We start from the raw sequence: 17,973 nt of genomic DNA on the forward strand, positions 1-17,973 counted from the left end.
GTCATACGTGAGCTAAGTCAAGACAAAATAAAGCTCAAACATGGAGCCTCATTGGACAGTGTACACACTCGCACAATTAACTTCATCAAAACTCTCATTCCATAGACACTACTAGTTTCTTATTTTCATAAAACTATCAGAAAATACCTTTAATGGGCTTTGAAGGTTCTTGCATGAATTATCATAGGAACATAATATATACATTCAAAATATTGCTTCAATGAAAAATGTTTACATAAAAACTCTCTTCGGCTCTCGCCGTAAAAGTTCGTCATACATATTCTTGGGCGTATTGCAGTTTAGTCGATATTACACTGTGTGATCAAAAGTATTCGGACACCTCTCAAAAACATACGTATTTCTTATTAGGCACCTTGTGCTGCTAACTACTGCCACTTACTCCATATCAGAGACCTCAGTAGTCGTTAGACATCGTGAGAGAGCAGAATAGGGCATTCCTCAGAACTCAGGGTACTTCGAACGTGGTCAGGCGTCACTTGCGTCATACGTCTGTACGCGGGATTTCCACACTCCTAAACATCCCTATGTCCACTGTTCCTGATGTAATAGTAGAAACCACGTTTCCACCTCCTTGGCTACCTCATATTTGCCACCTCATGTTGATGCACTAGATTATGGTGGAAGATTGAGAGCCATCACCTAGGTCCACCGTTTCCGATGTGATAGTGAAGCGCCGACCGCGGTGGTCTCGCGGTTCTAGGCGCGCAGTCCCGAACCGTGCGTCTGCTACGGTCGCAGGTTCGAATCCTGCCTCGGGCGTGGATGTGTGTGATGTCCTTAGGTTAGTTAGGTTTAAGTAGTTCTAATATCTAGGGGACTAATGACCACAGCAGTTGAGTCCCATAGTGCTCAGAGCCATTTGAACCATTTTTTTGATAGTGAAGTGGAAACGTGAACGGACACTACAGCACAAAAGCGTACAGGCCGACCTCGTCTGTTGACTGACAGAGACCGGCGACAGTTGAAGAGGGTCGTAATGTGTAATAGGCAGACGTCTATCCAGACCATCACGCAGGAATTCCAAACTGCATCAGGATCCACTGCAAGTACTATGGCAGTTGGGCGGGAGGTGAGAAAAGTTGGATTTCATGTTCGAGCTGCTGCTCATAAGCCACATATCACGCCGGTAAATATCAAACGACGCCACGTTTGGTGTAAGGAGCGTAAACATGGGACAATTCAACAGTGGAAAAACGTTGTGTGGAGTGACGAATCACGGTACAGAATGAGGCGACCCGACGGCAGGGTGTGGGTATGGCGAATGCCCAATGAACGTCATCTGCCAGCGTGTGTAGTACCAAAAGCAAAATTCAGAGTCGGTGGTGTTAAGGTGTGGTCGTGTTTTTCATAGAGGGGGCTCGCTCCACTTGTTGTTTTGTGTGGCACTATCACAGCACAGGCCTACATTGATGTTTTAAGCTCCTGCTTGCTTCCCGCTGTTGAAGAGCAATTCGGGGATGGTGACTGCATCTTACAACACGATCGAGCACCTGTTCATAATGCACGACCAGTAACGGAGTGGTTACACGACACAGCCGCGCGGGGTAGCCGTGCGGTCTGAGGCTCCTTGCCAGGGTTCGTGCGGCTGCCCTCGTCAGAAGTTCGAGTCCTCCGTCGCGAATCGGTGTGCGTGCTGTCTTTAGCGTAAGTTCGTTTAAGTAAGATTAAGTAGTGTGTAAGCGTTGGGACCGATGACCTCAGCTGTTTGGTCGCATAGGACTTACCACAACCAACCAAGGTTACACGACAATAACATCCCTGTGATGGACTGGCCTACGCAGAATTCTGACCTGAATACTATACAACACCTTTGGGGTGTTTTGGAATGCCGACTTCGCGCCAGGTCTCACCGACCGACATCGATACCTCTCCTCAGTGCAGCACTCGGTGAAGAAAGAGCTGCATTCTCAAGAAACCTTCCAGCACCTGGTTGAACGTATGCCTGCGAGAGTGGAAGCTGTAATCTAGGCTCACGGTGGGCCAACACCATATTGAATTCCAGCGTCACCCATGGAGGGCACCATGAACTTTTAAGTCATTTTCAGCCAGGTGTCCGGATACTTTTGGTCACATAGTGTACGTTGCCTAGAAAACCTTACAAATTCTAACTATTCTTCAATATAAAATGGTAACAGTTCCTAAAGAAGTATCGTTCATGCTATTTTTACTTGTCTCTAAGTTGTTTTGACAAAGAAAATTTTTATTATAACGTCGAAATTTCAAAATTAAAAAACTGAAATTATCGGCGTAGCTGGTTTTCGCGGATACTCATGAATCGGAAGATGTTACATCGCGTATCAGTAATGAAGATTTGATTCGCCAGTGCTGGCGTGTATAAAAAATGGAGACAAGAAATGGTAATCGGACTTGGTAAATTATGGAACAAAATGTCGCGCCTCCTAATTACAGCGTGCGTCGACTACAAGCCGGGAGGAGAGAAACAGAATCTGGAGGAGACAAGAGTCTTCGCCAAAAAAACTAATCTCCGTTGTTCCAAAGATTACGTTTAATTGTTACAACGCATCACTCTGTCTAAGGAATGGTCGAGGGTTGTCACACAACCATACCAACAGTGATAATAAAACTCACAATTCAACGTATAAAATTCACCCCTCTTGTCTTTTGCTAATATTGTATATTACCCGTCTTTCCTATACATTACCCTACTATTCTCATAATTTGAGATATTTTGCACCATTTTACAGCGATGAAAGCTTCTTACAGGTCTTCTGTCTTGCTGGAATTTACCTTTCCTAAAAGCCAAACTGATCGTCATCTGTAATTCTTTAATTTTCTTTTCCCTTCTTCAGTACACTATTCTTGCCAGCAACTTGGATGCATGAACTGTATAGCTCACTGCACTACATTAACATAAATGGCGCATTCATCACCCGACCCGCTTCAACAATGCTAGTTTTTTTATTTTACCTTTTTCCAGACGCACGGCCGTTCTGAGTTCCCACTTCTGTCACTTACATTCTCTTGTTGGACAGTTTAGTAGCAGAACACAAGATTAAATTTTTTAGATGATTTGGAACCATATAGGGTGAAGAGACTGTTGAATGGGACTGACGCTTTAGCAGCAACAACGACTCTAAGCTGACTGGCCTCGAATCTACCTGTCTTGTGTGACAGATAAAGGTGCACCATTCCACGCGCCTTCAATTCTGTGACAGTGTTTATGAATCACAGGGGTAATGAGCTCTGCCGCTGCAGCCCTCCAGTAACCCAAGATTAAATGTTTTCAATGGGTGACGTATGCGGCCAACGTGCTGCCCGCCGGTCAGTCAGAACAGCACGGGCAACATCCTGCTGGAATACTAAACACCTTTTTCCAAAGCTGTTTCACAGAGAAAGACCACATTGCAGTTCCTTCTCTCAACCCTCGCTCGAACGAAAAAATGGCTGACATCGAAATAAGTGTCCAAGGAATAGAAAAGCAACTGAAATCACTCAACACTGGACCTGACGGGATACCAATTCGATTCTACATAGAGTGCGCGAAAGAACTTGTCCCCTTTCTAAGAGCCGTATACCGCAAGTCTCTAGAGGAACGGAAGGTTCCAAAAATTTTGAAAAGAGCACAGGTAGTTCCAGTTTTCCAGAAGGGTCGTCGAGCAGATGCACAAAACTATAGACCTATATCTCTTACGTCGATCTGTTGTGGAATTTTAGAACATCTTTTTTGCTCGACTGTCATGTCGTTTCTGGAAACCCAGAATCTACTCTGTAGCAATCAACACCGATTCCGGAAACAGCGATCGTGTGAGACCCAACTCGCTTTATTTCTTCATGAGACCCAGAAAATATTAGATACAGGCTCCCAGGTAGATGCCATTTTCCTTGACTTCCCGGGGGCGTTCGATCAGTTCCACACTGCCGCCTGATAAACAAAGTAAGAGCCTACGGAATATCAGACCAGCTGTGTGGCTGGGTTGAAGAGTTTTCGGCTGGCAGAACACAGCATCTTGTTCTCAATGGAGAGACGTCTACGGACGTTAAAGTAACCTCTGGCGTGCCACAGGGGAGTGTTATGAGACCATTGCTTTTCACAATATATATCAATGACCTAGTAGATAGTGTCGGAAGTTCCATGAGGCTTTTCGCGGATGATGCTGTAGTTGTAGCATTAGAAAATTGCAGCGAAATGCAGGAAGATCTGCAGCGGATAGGCACTTGGTGCATAGGAAAATGTAATGTATTTGCGAATACGTAGAAAGAAGGATCATTTATTGTATGATTATATGATAGCGGAACAGACACTGGTAGCAGTTACTTCTGTAAAATATCTGGGAGTATGCGCACGGAACGATTTGAACTGGAATGATCATGGAAAATTAATTGTTGGTAAGGCCGGTGCCAGGTTGAGATTCATTGGGAGAATACTAAGAAAATGTAGTCCATCAACAAAGGAGGTGGCTTACAAAACACTCGTTCGACCTATACTTGAGTATGCTCATCCAGTGTGGGATCCGTACCAGGTCGGGTTGACAGCGGAGATAGAGAAGATCTACATCTACATCTACATCTACATCCGTACTCCGCAAGCCACCTGACGGTGTGTGGCGGAGGGTACCCTGAGTACCTCTATCGGTTCTCCCTTCTATTCCAGTCTCGTATTGTACGTGGAAAGAAGGATTGTCGGTATGCTTCTGTGTGGGGTCTAATCTCTCTGATTTTATCCTCATGGTCTCTTCGCGAGATATACGTAGGAGGGAGCAATATACTGCTTGACTCTTCGGTGAAGGTATGTTCTCGAAACTTTAACAAAAGCCCGTACCGAGCTACTGAGCGTCTCTCCTGCAGAGTCTTCCACTGGAGTTTATCTATCATCTCCGTAACGCTTTCGCAATTACTAAATGATCCTGTAACGAAGCGCGCTGCTCTCCGTTGGATCTTCTCTATCTCTTCTATCAACCCTACCTGGTGCGGATCCCACACTGCTGAGCAGTATTCAAGCATTGGGCGAACAAGCGTACTGTAACCTACTTCCTTTGTTGTCGGATTGCATTTCCTTAGGATTCTTCCAATGAATCTCAGTCTGGCATCTGCTTTACCGACGATCAACTTTATATGATCATTCCATTTTAAATCACTCCTAATGCGTACTCCCAGATAATTTATGGAATTAACTGCTTCCAGTTGCTGACCTGCTATTTTGTAGCTAAATGATAAGGGACCTATCTTTCTATGTATTCGCATCACATTACACTTCGCTACATTGAGATTCAATTGCCATTCCGTGCACCATGCGTCAATTCGCTGCAGATCCTCCTGCATTTCAGTACAATTTTCCATTGTTGCAACCTCTCGATACACCACAGCATCATCTGCAAAAAGCCTCAGTGAACTTCCGATGTCATCCACCAGGTCATTTATGTATATTGTGAATAGCAACGGTCCTATGACACTCCCCTGCGGCACACCTGAAATCACTCTTACTTCGGAAGACTTCTCTCCATTGAGAATGACGTGCTGCGTTCTGTTATCTAGGAACTCCTCAATCCAATCACACAATTGATCTGATAGTCCGTATGCTCTTACTTTGTTCATTAAACGACTGTGGGGAACTGTGTCAAACGCCTTGCGGAAGTCAAGAAACACGGCATCTACCTGTGAACCCATGTCTAAGGCCCTCTGAGTCTCGTGGCCGAATAGCGCGAGCTGGGTTTCACACGATCGTCTTTTTCGAAACCCATGCTGATTCCTACAGAGTAGATTTCTAGTCTCCAGAAAAGACATTATACTCGAACATAATACGTGTTCCAAAATTCTACAACTGATCGACGTTAGCGATATAGGTCTATAGTTCTGCACATCTGTTCGACGTCCCTTCTTGAGAACGGGGATGACCTGTGCCCTTTTCCAATCCTTTGGAACGCTTCGCTCTTCTAGAGACCTACGGTACACCGCTGCAAGAAGGGGGGCAAGTTCCTTCGCGTACTCTGTGTAAAATCGAACTGGTATCCCATCAGGACCAGCGGCCTTTCCTCTTTTGAGCGATTTTAATTGTTTCTCTATCCCTCTGTCGTCTACTTCGATATCTAACATTTTGTCAACTGTGCGACAATCTAGAGAAGGAAGCACAGTGCAGTATTCCTCTGTGAAACAGCTTTGGAAGAAGACATTTAGTAATTCGGCCTTTAGTCTGTCATCCTCTGTTTCAGTACCATTTTGGTCACAGAGTGTCTGGACATTTTGTTTTGATCCACCTACCGCTTTGACATAGGACCAAAATTTCTTACGATTTTCTGCCAAGTCAGTACATAGAACTTTACTTTCGAATTCATTGAAAGCCTCTCGCATAGCCCTCCTCACACTACATTTCGCTTCGCGTAATTTTTGTTTGTCTGCAAGGCTTTGGCTATGTTTATGTTTGCTGTGAAGTTCCCTTTGCTTCCGCAGCAGTTTTCTAACTCGGTTGTTGTACCACGGTGGCTCTTTTCCATCTCTTACGATCTTGCTTGGCACATACTCATCTAACGCATATTGTACCATGGTTTTGAACTTTGTCCACTGATCCTCAACACTATCTGCACTTGAGACAAAACTTTTGTGTTGAGCCGTCAGGTACTCTGTAATCTGCTTTTTGTCACTTTTGCTAAACAGAAAAATCTTCCTACCTTTTTTAAGATCGAAAGAAGAACGGCGCTTTTCGTCACAGGGTTATCTGGTAAGCGTGATAGCCTTACGGAGATGTTTAGCAAACTCAAGTGGCAGACTCTACAAGAGAGGCGTTCTGCATCGCGGTGTAGCTTGCCGTCCAGGTTTCGAGAGGGTGCGTTTCTGGATGGCGGTATCGAATATATTGCTTCACCCTACATATACCTCCCGAGGAGATCACGAATGTAAAATTAGAGAGGTTCGACCGCTCACGGAGGCTTTTCGGCAGTCGTTCTTCCCGCGAACCATTCGCGACTGGCACAGGAAAGGGAGGTAATGACAGTGGCACGTAAAGTGCCGTCCGCCACACACCGTTGGGTTGGTTGCGGAGTATAAATGTAGATGTATATGTAGATATTGAATTATAATGTCAGTCAGACCCTGTTGACATGACACAGTCACCAACATTAGCGTTTGAGAATTGTAACCGCTGCCGTCCATATTATCGGCTGTGCGAAGGTGCGAGCATGTCGTGTATCCGGTGGCATCCTATACTAACGCAAGGTGCTGGGATCATTTGGCGATGAAGAATGCAAAATTTGTTCCACTCGAATCCCAACAGACCGACGCGTCCATCATGATCGAGACTTGACTGAAAAGACGACGTGATGCCACTCCTGTGTCATGTGCTGTCATTGGGCGTGTCATGGAAACGATCTCTACGCTGACAGGCAGTGTGGTGGGGGGTGGGGAACCTGTACGTCGTCACTCTGTCGTTGTGTATACCCTTCTTGCTTCAAAGGAGCCCCTTTCTTAGCTCAAGGCACGTGACGGGGCTATACGACCCCGCACAACTCACCTAACTATATGTCTGACCTCTTGGGCACAATTCGCGTGGGCGATTGAGATTGTGGGTGGCGTTGACTGTAGTTTACCTAAAGCTAAGGATTCCATACTCATAGTTTCGACATGCGGTGATACTACCGCTGTCGATTTATGGAACATGCTGTTAAACGTTTCTCTGTCTGACACGTGGCATATGGAAGTTTATCGACATCTTCCCACAGCGTCATGGCTGTATTGCATAACGGTTCCCTAGCTATGCGTCTTGCGCTGATTATTTTGGAACTGTTACGGGGTGCAACACGGACCAATTAGTCTTACATTTATATACACACTACTGGCCATTAAAATGGCTACACCAAGAAGATATGCAGATGATAAACGGGTTTTCATGGGACAAATATATCATACTAGAACAGACATGTGGTTACATTTTCACGCAGTTTGGGCACATAGATCCTGAGAAATTTATACAAAGAACAACCAGCTCTGGCCGTAATAACGGCCTTTATACGCCTGGGCATTGACTCAAACAGAGCTTGGATGGCGTCTACAGGTACAGCTGCCCATGCAGCTTCAACACGATACCATAGTTCATAAAGAGTAGCGACTGGCGTATTGTGACGAGCCAGTTGCTCGGCCACCATTGACCAGACCTTTTCAGTTGCTGCGAGATCTGCAGAATGTGGTGGCCAGGGCAGCAGTCGAACATTTTCTGTATCCAGAAAGGCCCATATAGGACCTGCAACATGCGGTCATGCATTATCCTGCTGAAATGTAGGGTTTCGCAGGGATCGAATGAAGGGTAGAGCCACGGGTAGTAAGACATCTGAAATGTAACGTCCAAAGTGCCGTCCATGCGAACAAGAGGTGACCGAGACGTGTAACCCACGGACCCCATACCATCACGCCGGATGATACGCCACTACGGCGATGACGAGTACACGCTTCCAATGTGCGTTCACCGCGATGTGGCCAAACACGGATGCGACCATAGTGATGCTGTAAAGAGAACCTCGGTTCATCCGAAAAAATGACGTTTCTCCATTAGTGCACCTAGGTTCGTCTTTGAGTACACCATCGCAGGCGCTCCTGCCTGTGATGAATTGTCAAAGGTAACTGCAGCCATGGACTTCGAGCTGATAGTACATCCTGCTGCAAACGTCGTCGAACTGTTCGTGCAGATGGTTGTTGTCTTTCAAACGTTCCTATCTGGTGACTCAGGGATCGAGACGTGGCTGCACGATCCGTTACAGCCATGCGGATAAGATGCCTGTCATCTCGACTGCTAGTGATACGAGGCCTTTGGGATACAGCACGGCGTTCCGTATTACCCTCCTGAACCCACCGATTCCATATTCTGCTAACAGTTATTGGATCTCGACCAACGCAAGCAGCAATGTCGCGATACGGTAAACCGGAATCGCGATAGGGTACAATCCGACCTTTATCAAAGTCGGAAACGTGATGGTACGCATTTCTCCTCCTTATACGAGGCATCACAACAACGTTTTACCAGGCAACGCCGGTCAACTGCTGTTTGTGTATGAGATATCGGTTGGAAACTTTCCTCATGTCAGCACGTTGTAGGTGTCGCCACCGGCGCCAACCTCGTGTTAATGCTTTGAAAAGCTAATCATTTGCATATCACAGCATCTTCTTCTTGTCGGTTAAATTTCGAATCTGCAGAACGTCATCTTCATGGTGTAGCAATTGTAATGGCCTGTAGTGTCGTTTTATGTACTGGTACGAAGATAATTCATACAAAAAATTGTGTTTCTACTAATTTCATTTTCGGTAAGTCAGTATGCCACTTGCCTTCTCCCTCCTAAATCACTCGACATCTACGAAGCTCCGGTTACGAAGTGGTAATGATGAAAGCGGAGTGAAGTATAGACATGATCTGGTGGCCGCTGACAGTGCTGCAGACATAGTCTCGCGGGACACTCGGCGAACTCCAGCTGAAACGGACGGATAAATAAACCAGAAGTGATGTCATAGACCAAACGATGTTGCAGTCAGGCTAGAGGTTCGACGTCGGGAGTCTAGTGACACGTACATTGTACTCAAGGGCTTCTTGACTGTACATATTTCAATGAAAGAAACGTTAAGGTAGCAAAAAGTGTTTTTCATTTGAATTAAGTACTGACCCAGAGCAAGTATGACTGATCAGTCGCCTGCCTAGGAATACTTTGGAAATGTGGCTAATTAACTCTGTACACAGATTTAGTAAGGCAGCTTCAGCATAAGACAGGATATCCTGGCACACAGCACACTATTACGTAACCTTACGAAGATTCACACAGCAGTATGCATAACTGAAAATAAACGCTTTATCTGCACTCATTGTGAACGGCTCCAGCCGCTTTGTTATACAGCACCTGCTGTTGAACATATGTTACGAAGAACTCTGCTTTAAGTCTTACTAGCGTGAGCTGGTCCTCGTTGAGGAAATCGGTTTTATTCGAGATGGAGGACTGGTCTGTCTATCACCGATGCAGAGGTGGATCTGTGGCCATTACGCTGCCTTCTGTTAGAATTGTACCAACCTGGCCTCGTTTCCACAAATGAACATTATAGCACACAAATTCTGTATCGTCAGACATTTTGATATCGTCAAAACCAATAAGCTGATTAAGTGTTTAGTCTCCATTTCGTGTTGAGTTATGAATGCAGAAGTCCTCACACGTTACCTCGATACCATTTTTCCGTCTCCATCATCCGTGCAAGTCTGTAACAGCATCATAGAATCACCCTGTATCTGTATCTAATTACAGGTGCCCGCGCTTGTAACTTTGACGTTTCGCAGCGACGTCACATGACGTTCCGGACGTAGGTTCCTATGTAAAACTTGACCAAACACGTCGCTTCTACAAACTCTAGAAATGTGTAGCATGAACTGTGAAACACCGTATATGTAATTTTGTACACTGAGTGTTCACATATCCGATGCTCAGTCTGATGTATGATGACGGAGAAAATAACAAATACATTTCGTTAAGCAATGAACTATCGGAATTGCATATTGAGTGAGTACAAACTATTCAGTATGTCACTGGGTGTGTTTGAGAATAACACTATGTTGAATGCTTTTCAGTCCATTCCTCTGATCAGTGTTTCAATTAATGGTCAAAATGAGCACCATTACTTTCGACACAGAACCGGAAGCGTTTGTTTGATGGAAAATTTGTGGCGGATTCTGTCTGTATGTGGGCGCTGCAATAATTTTTGCTACTAATTCTTCCCCTGAGTTTACAGAAGTAGAAAACATTTTTGTTTCCATGTAACACCGGAGAAAGAAGTCTAATGGTGAGCCAAACATTTGGCTGGGGAGTTGTTTCCCGGGTTTTGGGACTAAATATCGGTTAGGTTACAGCAATCTTGCTTTTTTTTATTTATTTAATTTCAAATTTTCTGACCAGAGTTTCGACCACCAACATCTTGAGAGTGAAATCGGTGACAGACTTCATCACTTTACCCAGTTTAACCAGCGCGGCGTCTGTATCAGCTACGGCACAAATACCGGAATTTTTCAGAGCGTAAGACAAATAGAAAGCTAAAGCGCTCTTGGTCTGAGACGGAGATCTGAATGACTAATTCTATCTTTTGTACCCTTCACTCCAAATAACAATGTCATTGACTGACATCACTGCAAATACAAACATAAATTTTCGCGTGAGCAGTGATATAAAGACGATAAAAAATACCTCCAGTGACTAGCACTGAATAAAGGCTTCAAGAAAACAAAATTCTTGCTTGTATAAAAATTAACTGACAGGACAAACAATACACTTCAATTTGATATCATACGGTTTGTAATTCTACCCGCACAATCAGTTTATGCCGCATGGTTGGCTCATTTCAGGGAGGGGGCCAGACATCGAGGTCATCGATCGCATCGTATTAGGAAAGGATGGGGAAGGAAGTCAGCCGTGTCCTTTCGAAGGAACCCTATCGGCATTTGCCTGAAGCGATTTAGGGAAGTAACGGAAAACCTAAATCAGGATGGCCGGACGCGGGATTGAACCGTCGTGCACCTGAATGGGAGTCCAGTATGCTAAGCACTGAGCCACCTCGCACGGTACGTCTGGCGCTTCACAGAAATGCAACCACTTGGTGCTACTGATAAACACACAGGTTCCATGATTACCTCAGATTACAGATGACAAAACACTTAACAAGGACAGTTACCTAGATAACAGATAGTAACATGTACCCGGCGGGCATATTTTTTTAATGGTCAGAACTAAACTAAAAACTAAACTCCGCCTGAACAGGCCACGAAGGCCAAAAGGAACAGACCGGCCGTCATATCATCCTGAGCCTACAGGCGTCACTGGATGCGGATGTGGAGGGTCATGTGGTCAGCACACCGCTCTCCCGGCCGTGCGTCAGTTTACGAAAGCTGAGCCGCTACTTCTCAATCAAGTAGCTCCTAAGTTTGTCTCACAAGGGCTGAGTGAACCCCGCTTGCCAACAGCACACAGCAGAACGGATGGTCACCCATCCGAGTGCCAGTCCAGCCCGACAGCGCTTAACTTCGGTGATCTGACGGGAACCGGTGTTAGCACTGCGGCAAGGCCGTTGGCTTTTTTTAAATAATGGTCACCATGGATTAATAAACACAATAGTGACGCTCACTAAGCTGGAGCGCTCATTCAGTTTCATTACTTTTAATGACGACAGGGTCATTTAGAACTAATCCAGTAGGCGTTTGTCGAACGATGTCAGGCGTAAAACCCATTCGTGCTCAACCGTGCCAGCCGTACCTTAATCTAGGTTAACATCGGGGCCTTCGGCTGTTTACAACTAGACAGATATTAGCGTAATCGAAGCTGGCAGCGAGAACGTAACGATGTGTCAGCAGCTTTGCTAGTAGACGGCACACTGACGCTTATTTATCACTGACAGAATCAGAACAACTCTCGCCGTAACATTTAGCTGCTGACAGCTCAGGATACCAACTGAACAAAGCGGACAAGTTCGATATCGAGAGCAGGCTGTTCCTCACCTCGTGCTGACGGACGTCCAATCAAGCCAGTCACTTTTCGACAGAAATCAACAGCTTACATTAGACGTACAGACATGAGTGCAATAAAAACTAATTTAAGAAACACAGCCAGCAAGACAATTTTTTTTATAAAAGACAGCCAGATAATTAACAAAAGTTCGTAAATACGACAAGCGAAACTCAACACTCGCTCGGATACGACGTCTGCGAACCAGATGTCCTCAGACTATCCAAACAGGGACACGCTCGACCGAATGACAGTTAAGCCCCAAGTGCAGTAGCCGGTCTTCACTATATGACACCCACACTGAAATACACACTCAAGTGCCAAAGATACTGGTATAGGCATGCGTATACAGAGATATGTAAACAGGCCGAATACGGCGCTCCTGTCGGAAACGCCTATATAACACAACTATATAACAGGAGTCTGACCCATTGTTAGATCGGTTACTGCTGCTAAAATGGCGGGTTATCAAGATTTAAGTGAGTTTGAACGTGGTATTATAGTTGGTGCACGAGCGATGGGACACAGCATCTCCGAGGTAGCAATGAAGTGGGGATTTTCCCGTAGGACCATTTCACTAGTGTACCGTGACTATCAGCGATCTGGTAAAGCATCAAAACTCCAACATCGCTGCAGCTGGAAAAAGATCTTGCAAGAACGGGTCCAAGGACGACTGAAGATAATCGTTCAGCGTGACAGAAGGGAAACACCCCGCCTCCCTCCCTCCCCCCCCCCCCCCCCTCGCCACCACCGCTGCAAAGATTTCACTCCAGAGCCATCGACAAGTGTCAGTGTGCCAACCATTCAACGGAACATCATCTATATGGGTTATCGGAGTCGAAGCCCCACTAGTGCACCCTTGATGACTGCACGCCTCGCCTGGGCCCGTCAACACTGACGTTGGGCTGCTGATGACTGGAAACATGTTGCCTGGTCGGACGAATCTCATTTCAAATTCAATCGCACGGATGGACATGTACGGATATGGAGACAAACTCATGAATCTATGGACTGCGCATGTCAGCAGGGAACTTTTCAAGCTGTTGGCACCTTTGTGATGGTGTGGAGCATCTGCAGTTGGAGTGTACGGGACCCCTGATACATCTACATACGACTGTGAGAAGTGACATGTACGTAATCATCCTGTCTGACCACCTGCATCCATTCATTTCCATTATGCCTTCTGATGGACTTGGGCAATTCCATCAGGACAATACGACATCCCACATGTCCAGAATTGCTACAGAGTGGCTCCAAGAACACTATTCTGAGTTTAAACACTTCCACTGGCTACCAAACTCCCCAGACATGAACATTATTTAGCATATGTGGGATGCCTTGCAACTTTCTCCACCCCTCGTACTATTACCGATTTATGGACACCCCTGCAGGATTCATGGTGTGAACCCCATCCAGCACTTCTTCAGACGTTAGTGGAGTCCATGCCACATCGAGTTGCAGCACTTCGGCGTGCTCACTGGGGCCCTACGTGATATTAGGCAGGTGTACCAGTTTCTTTGGCTCTTCAGTGTAGTTGCTTAAGATTCCATGCAGTTCACAAGTGCGATATACTGACCATTTCCTCCCCAATGACGTGCAAAACTCATTTCCCCATCAATGAAGTGGCTAAGTAATTCATACAATTATAATGTAGATAACTATTACAGGATTTGAATCCACGTACTCAGAGATCTGAATGGATAACTGTCGGTGCAAAGCATCAGATAGATCAACTGTTAGTAACTGACCTCCTGCGTGATTCGCACAGAGAAGATAATTCTTCCAAATTACCAACCAAACGTCATGGAGGGAATCTCGCAAAGCGAGCCAGAATTAGTTTCTCAAGGTGTGATACCATATCCGACCAGGAACACATACACTGACCACAAAACCACTCAAATGTTAGCTTGTGGGTGTCTGAAGCAATAAGCAAACACTAAACGGTAGCGGGTAGAATATGACTAACCCTAATTGGCCATCAGATAGCTCAAAAACACTTCCACTTGCAGGAGAATTCCAAATAGTAGAAACTCCACTCTCCTGCACTCGACGGCCCGATGGGAACCTGTCACATCGACCTTTACATATGTCAGTTCTCGCCTTAGCAATTCAAGGAGGGAAACACCTGTCATCACAGCCACTAGAGGCGGCCAATACTGCCACTCTGTTGCGCGTTACAGTAGGAAACACCCTTTCCCCGGCCGCTGCGAGTCTCAAATTGTGAAAGCAGCCGCCATTCGGAGTCATTTCATGGGAGAATGTCATGTGCATTTTGAAATCGTGGGAAATTCAAGATCATTCGCCTCAGTGGGATGCACGTGTCATAGTTCTCTCCGTGTGCACTGAGCGAGGTAGCACAGATTTAGGAAACTAGCCTCGCTGTAGAAAGTATGACGATCTAAATCTGCGTCCGCCCATCCATATTTAGGTTTCCCATCATGTCCCTAAATCGCTTCAGGAAAATCCTGCTGTGGTTCCTTTGAAAGCCCAAAGTCGATGTTCACCTCCACGCTTGAAACACTGCGAGCTTGTTCTCCGTCTCTAAGACCTCGATGACTATCTTCCTTCCCTTTCTCTACACGTAGCATTCCATGTCGTGTACAGTGGTACAGACGTTACAGCGCTACATGCTATTTACTGGCTCCATGCGAGCGTCAGGACGTCACAACAGTAGGTTTTAACTATACAGGGTAAGTTACCTAACGTTACCGATGGATATATTTCGTAAACCACATCAAATACTGACGAACCGTTTCCACAGACTGGACTTGATGAGAGGGGCTAGTGTAATTGTTTAATACAAACCATACAAAAATGCACGGAAGTATGTTTTTTTAACACAAACCTACGTTTTTTTTAAATGGAACCCCGTTAGTTTTGTTAGCACATCTGAACATATAAACAAATACGTTATCAGTGCCGTTTGTTGCATTGTAAAATGTTAATTACATCCGGAGATATTATAACCTAAAGTTGACGCTTGAGTACCACTCCTCCGCTATTCGATCGTGCGTATCGGAGAGCACTGCAACATACACCGCGTTTCTACACAATGATCTGCCAACGTTGCTCGAAAATGTCGCACTGGAAACGTGTCGACGTATGTGGTATCAGCATGATGGTGCACCTGCACATTCCGCAAGTAACACTAGGCTGACCCTTGACAGGATGTTCGACGGGCGTTTCATAGGACGTGGAGGATGCATAAATTGGCCAGCCCGTTCTCCTGATCTTACACCACTGGACTTTTTTCTGTGGGGTACGTTAAAGGAGAATGTGTACCGTAATGTGCCTACAACCCCAGAGGACATGAAACAACGTATTGTGGCAGCCTGCGGCGACATTACACCAGATGTACGCGGCGTGTACGCCAGAGATTGCAATTGTGTGCAGGAAATGATGGCCACCACATTGAACATCTATTGGCCTGACATGTTGGTACACACTCTATTCCACTCCGTAATTGAAAACGGAAACCACGTGTGTGCGTGTACCTCACCCCTCATGGTAATGTACATGTGCATCAGTGAAAAAGACCAATAAAAAGGTGTTAGCATGTGGACGTAATGTGCTGTTCCAGTCTCTTCTGTACCTAAGGTCCATCACCGCTCCCTTTGGATCCCTACGTAATTCGGTGCTCTCCGATACACACGATCGAACAGCGGAGGAGTGGTACTCAAGCGTCAACTTTAGGTTACAATATCTCCGGATGTAATTAACATTTTACAATGCAACAAACGGCACTGATTACGTATTTGTTTATATGTTCAGATGTGCTAACAAAACTAATGGGGTTCCATTTAAAAAAACGTAGGACTGTGTTAAAGAACATACTTCCGTGCATTTTTGTATGGTTTGTATTAAACAATTACACTAGCCCCTCTCCTCACGTTAGGTCTGTGGAATCGATTCATCAGGATTTGATGTGGTTTACGAAATATATCCAGCGGTAACGTTAGGTGACTCACCCTGTATATGTGGAAAGTACTTTTTGTGAACCTCCTTCGTCACGCGCGGACTTAGTCAAGTTCAAGAGTTTCTGAGATCTGATTGCTTAAAGGAATTTATTTGTTACTGACTCCGTCGTAATGTCTGTAAGTTTCACAGAATGTAAAGCTATCATATATACAGTGTGAACATTAACAAAACCCACAAGTGGCGGGGACGGATTACTGACTGTACTTGAAAAAGAAGTCCACTGAATATGTGTCTGGAAATGCGTCGTCACCAAGGTAGACGGCGCCGACGAATGAAAGTTCCTCTGACCGCTTGCCGTGTGTTCCTTCTGTGTTGCAGGCTGTGTGATTGACGCAGAGTACTGTAAGTTGCATACTGGTCCGGCAAGCAGGTGTAAACGGTCGAGGAGCAGCACGGCTGTACCAAAAAGAATACCCTTACAGACACCAACCACATCACACAACATTTTCAGCTCTTCTTAGGCGTCTGTGTCCTTTCAGACACACGAACGTGCAGGGATGTGGCTGACAGTGTGTATTCCAATATGGAGGGCTGATTTCTGTATGATATTGAGACGAACCATAGCACAAGATCAAGGCAAGTGACCCACCAACATGGTGTAAGACAAAGCACTATTATGTGTCAGCTACATGACAACCGCTACCATTCGGATCACCTGCAACGAGTGCAGGGATTATCAACAGCTGATTTCCCGCTTACGGGGAGGATTTTGACGGTAGGTTTTGTGTCACAGTCGTCTTTACTGACAAAGCAGTCTTTGCCAGAACTGGCATCATCCATCTGTATAACCGTCATCTGTGGACTATAGTGTTGAGTGGTACTTAAGTAAATAAATTAGTGAAATCAAAGTGAAGTAGAAATTAGAATTTAAATGAAAAACTTGGTTTGGTTTAGAGAATTACATACTGGCAAACAGCGGGCAGAACAGCAGAGCAGAAGAGACAATGACCGTGAAGTCAGAAAGTTCCGCATTAGCGGACGCTGTCGATTCACCGGTCAGGGCATCGCCCGACCGGCTCACGTGTTGCTCAGTTGTCACATGTGAGCAAAGGCCCTCGCCTACATTCCAAGAGCCAATGACCGACGTTAAGAAGATTCTTCGAGAAGCTTTTCAACGTGACAGAAAAGGCGATGACCGTGAAGTCGTTCACCTCCAGTAAACTGAAGTGAATAAATACGCGAGACGCAGTAGGCCCGAGAGTCGAAGAGACGAGAGACGAAGGAAGAAGAGAAGAGTAGGAGTAGTTTTCAGTCAGTTTCGGTGCTGAAGACCGTCATGCAAGAAGAGACTACATCATACACAGACGCACCAAGTCCGCCGCTGTAATGGAATAGCAAGCAGCAGCCTGGCCGCCAGAAGACAGAAGTTAAAAGGTATTTGAAGTCTGATTTTTAAGTACTCGAGTGACTCGTGAGGACGGAAAGGGGACGGCCTCACATCAGCAGTCACCTGTGAGCTGGGATGAAGATCTGACAGCCGAAGACTGGAAAGCGGAAGTCCGTTGTTCGA

At 45.6% G+C, this 17,973-nt stretch overlaps 1 pseudogene; it reads right to left on the reverse strand.

Annotated features, from left to right (window-relative positions):
• Positions 1 to 11,938: 11,938 nt before the first annotated feature.
• On the reverse strand, positions 11,939 to 12,056 carry LOC126279280 (5S ribosomal RNA; annotated as a pseudogene).
• Positions 12,057 to 17,973: the final 5,917 nt, after the last annotated feature.

This window comes from Schistocerca gregaria, chromosome 6 (assembly GCF_023897955.1).
Source record: "Schistocerca gregaria isolate iqSchGreg1 chromosome 6, iqSchGreg1.2, whole genome shotgun sequence".
Taxonomy (NCBI): Eukaryota; Metazoa; Arthropoda; class Insecta; order Orthoptera; family Acrididae; genus Schistocerca; species Schistocerca gregaria.